The sequence below is a fragment of the Zonotrichia albicollis genome, chromosome 8 (genome assembly GCF_047830755.1).
Source record: "Zonotrichia albicollis isolate bZonAlb1 chromosome 8, bZonAlb1.hap1, whole genome shotgun sequence".
Lineage (NCBI taxonomy): Eukaryota > Metazoa > Chordata > Aves > Passeriformes > Passerellidae > Zonotrichia > Zonotrichia albicollis.
Genome location: NC_133826.1, coordinates 43,626,511 through 43,638,168, shown reverse-complemented (window position 1 = coordinate 43,638,168; position 11,658 = coordinate 43,626,511). Strand labels below are relative to the sequence as shown.

General features: G+C 58.5%; 1 long non-coding RNA gene across 1 annotated transcript; it reads right to left on the bottom strand.

Moving 5' to 3' along the window:
• Positions 1 to 2,756: 2,756 nt before the first annotated feature.
• Positions 2,757 to 3,329, bottom strand: LOC141729918 (uncharacterized). The gene is made up of 3 exons (XR_012581482.1): positions 3,244 to 3,329; positions 3,076 to 3,155; positions 2,757 to 2,995 (listed from the first exon to the last, which is right to left on the bottom strand). It is a non-coding gene; the product is annotated as an uncharacterized LOC141729918 (long non-coding RNA).
• Positions 3,330 to 11,658: the final 8,329 nt, after the last annotated feature.

Below are 11,658 nucleotides of genomic sequence, written 5' to 3'. Positions count from 1 at the left end.
GGGGAGGGTGGGGACAAGGCTGGATGGGACATAGTGGGACATGGGGTTCCCAGAAGTGAGGGTCTCAGAAGGTTTTGGGAGCCAGGGCTGGCTGTCCAGGGGAATGGGGTGTTCCAGGGATGGGGTCCCTGGGAATGGGGGTCCTGAAGATGGGGAATCACCAGGGTTGGGGGTGTAATGGGAATGGGGGTGCGCAGGGCTGGGAATTCACGGATGGGAGTCCCAGCGGAACGTGGGCTCCAGGGATTTGGTTTCATGGGATGGGGATGCTGGGGGAATGAGGGCTTCTGTAGGAAAGGGGGTCGTGGGAGAATCAAGGTCCTGGGGGAAGGGGGATTTCAGGAGGTGGAATGGACAGGAGAGGGTTCCTTGGGAATGAGTGTCCTGGACAATGTCAGTACTAGGGAATGTCAGTACTAGGACAGGGGTTCCAGAGATGGGGAGACATAAGGAATGGGGGGCCCTATGATTAGATTTCAAGGTGAAATGGAGGTCCCAGGTATAGGCAGTTCCTGGGTGGTCCCGTGGTTCACAGCTTCTTCCCTGGTTTCCTCAGAATTTTGAGTGACCAAGGGCCAAGCACAGTCTGCACAAGGTGCCTGTGGCCTGGGGGTCACCCCAGACAGATTCCAAGGGGCTCTGGGTGTGTGGAGCTGCTGCAGAAGTGAGAATTCTGGGAAGGGAAAAAGCCTGCCTGTGGTTTGCTCAGCCATGAAAGAAGCACAAAACCAAAAGTGTGCCCAAGCAGTGGCTCTGCAAGGATGTCTGATAGTTTTCAGAGCAGGGCTGGCTGGAAACTGCCACTGCAGGGGCAGCTGAGAGGGAACCAGTCTGGAAATGTAGCAATTTATAATTTTGTCCCTTGTAGCAAGTGTCTGAGATAGCAGCAAAAACCTGGCAAATCCCACCACTCTGCTCAAAAACTTGATGGGGTCCCTCCTTCCTCCAGTCTCAACCATGCAGCCCTTGGGAACGGCCTGAAAAGAATGTTTGGGTTCTGGCCATGGCTGCCAGAAGAGAGGGAAAAGTGTGGAGTGTGGAAATATCGATCTGTGGCTCTGGCGACAGCTGTGGTGGGGCTGAATCCACCCTGTCTGGATTCCAGGTGTCCCCAAAGCTGCTCCATCCTTGCCCTCCTCACCTGAGTGAAAGCCTGAGGGTTTGCAGGAATTGTGATTTAAAGCCAACAGAGGTGCTGCTGTGGACCCGAGACCTGCCTGGGTCAGGTGCTGCATTCCTTCCATTCGGATCATGGAGAGGGCTCGCGGGTGTTGTGCAGGGTGTGTGCCCGGCCCCGGGACACTGCTACGCTGCCAGTGGGCACTGGGATCCAACCTGCTGCCTTGGTGGCTTCTGCCCGCTGCCGGTGGTGGTGCCGGGACCGATTGGTGCCCGTGAGTTTGCAAAAGGAGCGATTTCCCCTCCTCCCTCCCGTCCTTGGCCGCCATGGCCCCTGAGGGGATGGAGCTGGACCGGGGAGCCCCCTGCTGGCCGGGAGTGCTCCCTGCATCGCCCCCTGCTGGCTACGGTTATAACTGCCACAAAAACCAACAGCGCTGAGCGGGAGGGAAAGTTCTGGGTTTGTGTTGTTTGTTCTGTTTCATAATTTTCCTCATAACCCCCTCTTATTCCTTTTACTACACTTCTGCCTGAAATCCCATAATCTTGGAAATTAAAAAGAATTTTAGACATGGGTCTTCTTTTCATTCCAGGAACATTCCCATATGCCTTGGAAGATATTTCTCATTTAAATGAGATGCCAACTCCTGGGTTCCAGTGTGGAGGGGACAGACACCCCAAGAGAAGACAGGATCAGGCTCCTGGCAGCACCCCCCGCTGGCCGGGAGTGCTCCCTTCATCGCCCCCTGCTGGCCACAGTTATAACTGCCACAAAAACCAACAGTGCTGAGCAGGAGGGAAAGTTATGGGTTTGTGTTTTTTGTTCTGTTATAGTTTATAAATTTCCTAGTAAAGAGCTGTTACTCCTTTTTCTACACTTTGGCCTGGAAGCCCCATCATTTTTGAAATTAATAAAAGTTTTAGCATGGGTCTTCTTTTCATTCCAGGACAGTTCCCACTTTCCTTGGGAGACATTTCTCATTTAAATGAGTTGCCAGCTCCTGGGATGAGACAGACATCCCAAGAAAGACAGGGTCAGGCACTTGGCAACCTCATGCTCTACCTTTTAAGCCAGTTTGGCTAACAAGGGCCCTCTCCCCAACTGGCACTTCTGGTCACCCGGCCACTCAAGAGCTGGCTTTGGCAGAGCCTCACACTGTCTCCAGTGTGCCATGGCTGACAGTCTGATGGACAGACAGGGCCCAGTCTCGCCAAAAGCAAAGTCTGACCCATCCCTGCCACACACAGATGTTCCACAATGTCTCCAGACATCAAAGTTTTCTTGTCTCTGACATCCCACCCTTTGCCATGGCCGGATTCTGACCTGCTCTGAAGAAGGGGGAGGCTCTGGAACCCCCACAGGGCATTTGTTACATCCTCATGGGGGCAACAGGGCAGAGGAGGAATTTGGGACAGGTCACAAGAGAATCCAGAGCCTCCTGAAGGCCGCTTTGGCCATCAGAGCAAGGAAGTTGCAAGTTGCAGGTTCCTCTGGTGGAGGAATTGTGCAGGGGAGAGTGTCCAGGGTTTGTTCCTTTTGGGGACTTCCCCAGGAAATTGATCTTTTTGTGAAAATTTGGAATCTGATCCTTGTTGCTGTATCTTTTGGTTTTATTCTCTCTCGTTGCTGTTGCAGGAAATTTTTCTTCTCTCAGCCCTTTGGGATCTTTGTGCCTCCACAGGGAGGGGCAGTTTTTAGTGGCAGCACACACTCAAGTGGGTGCCCATGGGTGGGGACACCCAGTGCACCCCAGTTGCCTCCAGTGTCACAGCACAACCTCATTGATGTCACTGGGATTTCTTGGTCGCCCTTGGGGTCCCCACAGCTCCACGTAGGCCACCCAGGGTTACTGGTGGTCGGTGATGCCTGAGGGCCCTGCAGGACAGAATGGTTGGGGGGACCAAAGGGGAAGGGGTGACACCACTGTCACTGTCCCCCCAATCCACAGTACTCACGCTGCACATGTTTGGTGCTCACAACGTGGGTGTACACAACCTCTCCCTCCTCTGGGTGGGCCGGGGGATCAGGGCGGGGCCTGTGGGGAAAAAGACAATGTGTGGAAGGCGATGGAGATTTGTGTCATGTGGGAAAAAGGGGACTCATGGTTGAAAAACCCCACTCACCTTTCATGCTGCTTCCTGGCAGCTGCAAAGGAAAGAGAGAGGGGTGACTGAGGGGTCCAAGGGCCCTACCCCTCTCAAGATTCCTGAACCCCTATGGGACCCTCAATTCCCCTCAGCACCCCCAAGCATCTCTAAAGCCCCCCAGAATTCATGAGTCTCCCCAGTGCCCTGGGCCAACTCAGCCTCAAGAATTCAAAGCCCAGCAGGAACAGATGCTCCAAACATCCCCACAGCCTCTGAAAGAACCCCCAACATCCTTGCAGGACCCTCCAGCACCTCCCCAAACCCCACAGGACCCCCAGGGAAAGTGACAATTCTGGGGCTATGGGTGCTGCCCTATCATGCCCACACTCTGGGGACCTCTACAGCTCCCTAGGACCCCCTCTTCCCCCATTGTCACCCACCCACACGGTGCCACTGGTGCCAGGCCACAATGACACCCACGAGCAGCAGCAGGAAGAAAAGGGCCCAACCGACACCTGTGGCCACTGCAAGAAACAGAGGGGACACATCAAGATCACCCAGAACCGCAAGGGTCCTTTAATCCCGAATGACCCTGTGTGACCTTACCTGTGTCCCTGTGTCCCCATGGTGTCACCAACAGGGCCAATTCTGGGCTGAATGCCCGGAACACACGGTGCCCGTCCTGTCCCAGCTGGTTGGTGGCCACGCACTGATAGGTGCCCGAATGTCCCACATCGACTGCCCTGAGCTCCAGGAGGGGACCCTGGGCCACCTCCTGCCCATTGTGCAGCCAGGTGAAGGTGACAGGGGCTGAGCCCACCTGAACCAAGCAGCGCAGGGTCACGGGGTCACCTGCACGCACCTGGTGTGATAGGGTGCCAAGGGTGATGATGGTATTGGCCACGGGCACTGTGGGGACAGACACTGGGCTGAGAGCACAGGGAGGGGCCGGCAGCTGGTTTGGGGGGATAGGGACAAGGGAGGTGGGTGTGATGGGGGATGTTGTGGATGGGGTCACACCACAGAGGGGTGAGGGGACACAGGGCAGAGACGGGGGACACAAGCATGGTGTACGAGGGACATGGAGATGCCCAGAAAACGAGACTAGAGGAGGCTATGAGGGCTCCCCGTGCCCATCCCCACACTCACTGTGCACCGTGAAGCGGAGCCGGGCACTGCCCTTCCACACGGCCCTCCCCTCGGAGCGCACCTGGCAGCTGTAATTCCCTGAGTGGGAGACACCCACGACGGGCACCAGCAGCTGCAGGGACCCCTGAGGGCCCCCCACCACCCGCTCATCCCGATAGAACACGTGCAGGAGGGGGGCTCGGGGCCGCAGGAGGGGGGCTTGGGGCCGCAGGGGGCTGGGGGTGCTGAGGCAGTTGAGAGTGAGGGGGGACCCCTAGGTGGGCTCAGGGGGGAACCTCCAGCACTGGTCCCGGGACAAACTCAGGGCAGGAAATGGGGGGCTTTGGAAATGGTGACCCCGAATCCCTGGCAAGGCGCTATGGGGCTGTCAGGGTGGCGGCTGTGAGGTGCTCACCATGCACTGTCACTGTCACCGGCACTGACTCCTCCCATCCCTGTGATACCCAGGCCTTGCAGTTGTAGCGGCCCCTGTGGTTCAGCTGCAGAGGGGACAGGGACAGCTCGGTCCCATTGTAGAGCCTCCCCAGTTCTGTCTCCTCGCGGTAGAAGAACACCGAATCAACGGACATCTCCTGCCTGTACCGGCAGCGCAGTGTCAGCGTTTCCCCCTCCAGCAGTGCCCGTGCCGGCACCTGCAACACCAGTTGGTCTGGAGAGCAGAGGGGTGCCGTCACATCACAGGGGTCTGGAGGGTCCTGATGTCATCAGGACCCCCATATTGGGTCAAAGTCAGCACACCAGATTTCCCCAATTTCAACACGAGGGTCCCCCCATAGTGGGATGCTCTGGGATGCCCCCCTGTATAGGGGACAGTCTCTGGTCACACCAGAGGGTGATCCATGGAGTAGAGCTCATCCAGCATCCTCGGGGTTCCCGTGGGTGCCAAGCTGGGGACACAAACCACCCTCACCGTCTGAGACGTTCACGGGCAGGCTGCACCCACTTCCAGGTCTCTCACACGTGTAGGTGCCTCTCTCAGTGACAGTGAAGTTGTTGCCTCCCTCCTGCCACCAGCGCTGCCCATCCTTGTACCAGGTGGTGTCACCAGCAGTCCCCGAGCCCTGGCAGGTCAGTGTCACCCGGTCCCACAGCACTGCCGGCCTCCAGGGGGGCTCCACCAGGAGCTGAGTGGTCTGGGCACCTGCGAGTGACAGCGGACACCAGCCTGCCAGGGCCATTGCAGGGTTGGGGACAATGCGGTGGGGACCTGGCATCCTCCGAGGACTCACCAGCGAGGCCGAGGATCTGGGCTGGAAGGGAGAAGGGACAGGGCTGGGTGAGGATCATGGGGACACTGTGGACACCCTATGTTTGCACTGCCCACCTCCACCAGCCCTACAGCACCTGTCCCCACGGTCAAGTCCCATGGTCCTGTGCCCATGATCCCAATTCCAATGGGACCTTTCCCCATGGCCAGGTGACATCTCCATGTTACGTGGCCCCATTCCATGTCCCAGTATCCCTGTTCCCCTGTCCCTATCCCCACAGGCCCCAAGCCCCAAGGCTCCTTCTGCCATATCCTTGTCCCCACATCTCTATCCCCCTCTTCCTGTCTCCACATCCCAGTTCCCCTATTTCTGTCCCTAAAGCCACCCTAAATCTCTGGTCATACTGAGCTCCATGCCCTGCTCTGCCTCTGCTGCCATTGGTGACCTCAGGGGACCTCACAGTCCCCCTGTGCTCCCTCCCCACGAGTCTCTGCCTCACCAGGGCCCATCCCCAGGATGTCAGGCCTGTGCCCAGGGCACTCACCCCACAGGAGCAGTGCCACCTTCCCGGCCATCCCGGTGTCCCCAGCCATGTGCACTGGCTGTCACTCGCTGCTGTGGCCACCGCTCCCCTGGCTGGCGGCTCTTCGGATGAAGGGGAAGGAAGCGAGGTCACGTCTGTCCCCACGTGTAGGTGGCCCTTGGTGGGGGCAGGGTGGCTACAAGCTGGGGACAGGCTGGAGACAAGGCTGCATAGTCTGGGGACATGGTGGGGGATGGTGGGACATGGTGGGGACATGATGTTGCAACAGTTTGGAGTCTAAGGCTGTGTAGGGAGCCAGGGATGAGTGTCCAGGAGAATGGGGTGCCCAGGGATGGGGTCCCAGGTAAATGGGTGTCCCAAGGGTTGGGTAGACTCAGACTTGGGGAGGAGGGTCCCAGAACAATGTGGCCTCCTGGGATTTGTGATCATGAAATGGGGGTGCCAGGGTTTGGCAGTGCATGGGGGGGCATGGGAGTCACAGCTCCTTCCCTGGGTGCCTCAGATTTTGGGGTGAGGCGAGGCTCCACATAATCACCCCTGGGGTGTTCGTTTCCTGGCCAGGCATGGCATGAGGGTCCTGGGTACCTCTGCCTCTGTGTCCTCACCTGCCCCTGACATTTTCCTCTCTTTATTTCTCTTATTTTCCTAATTCTTACTTTTTGCCATATCCCCTCACTCCCGGTTCCTGGATCAGACATCCTGGGGTGCACCTGAGCAGGGAACGGGTTGGGGGACCCAGGGGAGGGGGCAAATGGGGAGCAGGGGGTGCAGGGAAGGGTGAGGAGGCTTTGGGGGACAGAGTTGCTGGGCTGTGCCTGCTCAACACTTTCACTTTATTTGTCCTGGAGGAGAGGGAAGAGGCCATTTGTGCTGAGGGTCAGATGGGAAAAGGGGGCATTCTCTGTTTCTAGGGGGGCACATACAGGGGGCTACAGTCCTCTAAGGTCTCTCCTCTGGAGTTCAGCTGGGGGATCCTGTCACAGGGGGTGACACATCCCAGCATGGGGGTTCCTGTCCCGGGGGGTGGCAGTTCCAGAAATGTCCCTGCACATTCCTGGCTGTGTGCCCATCCCAGGTTGGCACATCCTGGGGACCCCCGTCAATGCAAGGATGGGGCCCAGCCATGGCCCAGTCCCACTGCACAGGGATGGCCATTGCCCAGCCCTGCTCTGCCAAGCCCCAGGGGGCAGCCAGCACCTGAGGGTCCCCCCTGCCTCCTTGGCTTTGATTCTGACAGCTTTAGAGCTGCTGCAGAGGTGAGAATTCTGTGGGTGGAACAAGGCCCCCCCGCAGGATGAGCTGAGCTGTGGTTTGCTCAGCTCTGCAAGAAGCACAAAACTCCAAAGAGAGCCTAAGCAGTGTCTCTGTGAGGGCCTTTGATGGTTTTCAGAGCAGGGCTGGCTGGAAAAACCCCTGCAAGCGAACCAGTCTAGAAATGCAGCAATTGATCATTTGGACCCTGAGGCACACAGGGGCATTTCCACAGATTCCTGTGCACTGTCCCAAGGATTGACAGAGCTTTTCCCCTTCCTACAAAGGAAGTCAATCAAGTTTCAGCATGGGAATGAGCAAAATGGGGAGAGTTCCTAAAGATGGCCCAAGAAAAGGCTTTCTTCAGGCCTGGGTTGCTACCCAGCAGGCAGGGAACCATCCCATGGAGCTGTTGGACACTCAGGGAGATTCCCCACTCTGTGTTATCCACAAACAAACGCTGCTGTGGGATGTACCAATGGGCTCCTAAAGAGAACTGAAAACTCTCATTTCATTGTGATTTGTTTGCAGTTTTTTTGTGAGTGACTTATTGGGAAAGCAATTGATTCTATAAAGCAGAGCATTTATACCTTGACAGTTGTATTTTTACTGAGTTTTTACATATTGGGAAAATAATGGTGTGGGAAAGTTTTTTTGTTTTATTCTATGGCTTTGGTCTAAACCAGCTGGTCTTCAAATGTTGCTTGGGACTGCTGAGGCAGGAAATGGGGACACCTGACCCAGGGGTGTGTGGGGCAGGGACACAGAGTCTCCCAGGACAGCCCTGGAGTGCTTCAGGGATAGGGCTTTGCTGGGCTCTGAGTCACCCCAAAATCTGAGGCACCCTGGAAAGGAGCTGTGACCCCCATGCCCACACAGCCACTGCCCCTCCCTGGCACCCCCATTCCTATGGGAACCCAACCATGGGTCCCCCATTCCCCTGGGAACCCAACGATGGGACCCCCATTGCCTTGGTCTCTCCTCTTTGGGGACCCCCATCCCAGGACTGCCATTGCCCGCCACCACCATTGCATTGATCCCATCCCATGGGCTGCTTCTTGCCTCAGAACCCCTATTCCCAAGGGTGCCCTTTTCTCCCCTGCACCCCCAAACTTGGGACCCACATTCCATGACCCCAAATTCCTCGGGGGGCATGTTCCCACAGCATCCCCATCCCTGAATCCCCACAGGCATGGAGACCCCAATTCCCCTTGACCCCCCAGTCTCCTGGACACTTATCCTTGGTTCCCCACATCCCCTGAGCCCCCTACTCCTGGCAACACCATCCCCACCATGTCCCCAGACTATGCAGCCTTGTCCCCAGCCTGTGCCCAACTTGTGGCCACCCTGCCCCCACCAAGGGCCACCTACACATGGGGACAGACGGGACCTCGCTTCCTTCCCCTTCATCCGAAGGGCTGCCAGCCAGGGGAGCAGCAGCGAGTGACAGCCAGTGGACACGGCTGGGGACACCGGGATGGCCGGGAAGGTGGCGCTGCTCCTGTGGGGTGAGTGCCCCGGGCCTGGGCCTGACACCCCAGGGGTGGGGAGGGGAGGGGGCCCAGTGAGGCTACGGGGTCCCCTGAGGTCCCCAAAGCCAGCAATGCCAGTCCATGTTACCCACAGTGGACCTTGGTGGGACAGTGGATGTAGGGTGGCTTTGGACACTACAGGGGCAGGAATTTGGGGATGGGGATGTGGGGACAGGAATGTGGAGACTGGCACCTTTGGGCTCAGGGAGCTCTGGGGATTGGGGAAGGGAACTGGGATGCAGGGACAGAAGGGTACAAGAATGGTGAGGATGTGGCCATGGGGATGGGATCATGGGGATGGGATCATGAGCTGGTGGGGGTGACCTGGGCAAGCATGGGCTGTGTCCATGGTGTCCTCGCACCTGGGATGTCACAGTGTCCCCTATGTTCTGCCTCAGCCCCAAGTGGCCTCAGTGTCCCTGTTCCCAAAGTGTCTGTGCAACAGGGATGTGGTGCATGGGTGGCTGTGACACAGACATGTCCCCCTGCCTCACCAAATCTTTTGGGGACCATCCACACTCTCTTTCCCACTAGAACTGCTGTCCCCACAGTTTGGGGACAGCCACCACACCCCGCTTACCCTGGTGCCGCCGTCCCTGCAGTGCCACACCCCCACGGAGTCCTGTTCCTTGTATTTTCCAACCCAGACCCTCAGTCTCGCTGGTGAGTCCTCGGGGGATGCCATGGCCCCACCCCACTGTCCCCAGCCCCACGCTGGCTCTGGCAGGCTGGTGTCCCCTGTCACTCACAGGTACCCAGACCACCCAGCTCCTGGCAGTGCTGTGGGACCGGGTGACACTGACCTGCCAGGGCTCGGGGGCCACCGGTAGCACCACCTGGTACAAGGCCAGGCGATGCTGGTGGCACGAGTGACCTGACCACTTCACTGTCACAGAGAGTGACACCTACATGTGTCAGATGCGGAACCGGGCGCATTCATAGATGGTGAGGGGGGATCTTAAATTATGAGGGTGGCCCCTGAGAGGTCAGGGTGGGCTCCACCCCGCAGGTGGCTCACACCCCTCGCTTGGCAAGAGCCTGTGCCCTGCACACAGGGGACATCCCAGTGCACCCCAGAGCACCCCAGTGTACCCACATTTCCCCGGTGTTATGGGCACCCACCTCAGTACAGTCTCATCCGTGAGATGTGACCTTCCTGTCCCACAGACCTACTGGTGCTGCAGGTGCCAGCACAGGCACTGCTGGAGGAGGACACCTTGGCACTGCGCTGCCGGTGCTGGCAGGATATTCATCTCACCATGGTGCGATTTTACCAGGAGGAGGAGGAATTCAGGGGGTCCCTCAGGAGGACCAAGCTGTTCCTGTCCCCACTGCAGCTGCACCACAGTGCAGCTACCGATGTGAGGGCTTGGTGGGGTCCTGGCAGTCACGGTCAGCACCAGTGACAGTGAGAGTGCATGGTGAGCACCCCCACAGCTGGAACTCCAATATCTTGACAACCCCAAAGCCACTTCCCAGTGCACTCAGAGTCCCATTCCTCACCTCCCCTGTCCTTGCCAGAGCTCTTCAGTGCTGGAGGGTCCCCCCGAGCTCACTGTGGGTTCCTCCCTGAATCTCAGTTGCTACAGCTCCCCCATCCCCCTGTAGCCCCAAGGCCCCCTCCTGCACGTGTTCTACCGGGATGGGCAGGTGGTGGGGGGCCCGCAGGGGTCGCCACCGCTGCTGGTGTAATTCCTCCCACTCGAGGAATTACAGCTGCCACGTGCACTCTGAGGAGGAGTCCGTGCGGAAAAGCAGTACCCCACTCCTTGTCACGGTGCACAGTGAGTGCGGGGATGGGCACGGGGAGCCCCCACAGATGCCTCGGGTCCCCCACACTGCCTGGCATCCCCCAGCCCTCCCTGACACCCGCTCTGGGGTATCCAACCTTTCCCAGATCCCTCCCTGGCTCCCACCATCCTTTCTCAGGTCCCTTACACGGTCCCCCAGCCCCTACATGGGTACCCTCATCCTTCCCTGGTGCATTTTCTGTGTCTTGCCATCACTGCCCCAGGTCCCTCCCAAGGTCCTCCCATTCCTGGCTCATGTTTCCCTCCATCTCATATTGGGTCTCTTCACCCCTGTCTGGGTCTCTTCACCCCTCTCTGAGATCTTCGCACATTCCCCAGGTCACACCATCCCCTCCCTGGGTCCCCATACCCTTCCTGGTGTTTCTCACCTCCCTCTCCAGGTGTTCCCTCCCTTAAACCCCCCATCATCCCTCGGGGTTCTTTTCTAAGACGCAGCATCCCAATCTCTGCCACCCCTGTCCCTCACTGGGTCCTCCTGCCCCTCCCTGAACCCCCTGTTTCCCTGACTGTCGCCTGGTGTCCCCCTCTCATGCAGGGGTCCCGCCCACAGGGGTGTCCATGTGAGTGCAGCCCCCCACGGGACAGGCGGCACTCAGGGACAGCCCGGTGCTGAACTGCACAGTGGCCATGGGGACAGGTCCCCTGCACTTCTCCTGCTACCAGGACAGCGTAGGGGCACTGCCAGGCACCGGCCCCGACCTGGAGCTGCACCACCTTGGGGACAATGACAGCAGCCAGTACCAGTGCCGGGTCAGTGACAGGGACAGAGTGGCCCAGGATGACTGCCTGAATGTCACCGTCCTGGGTGAGCAGGACCCTCGGGATGGGGGTGATCTCAGCCAAAGCATCCCCATCTCACCTCACCAGGTGCCAGCCCTGTCTCTGTCCCCACAGTGCCCGTGGACAATGCCAGCATCACCCCCAGTCCCCTGTCACATCAGGTGCATGCAGGTGAG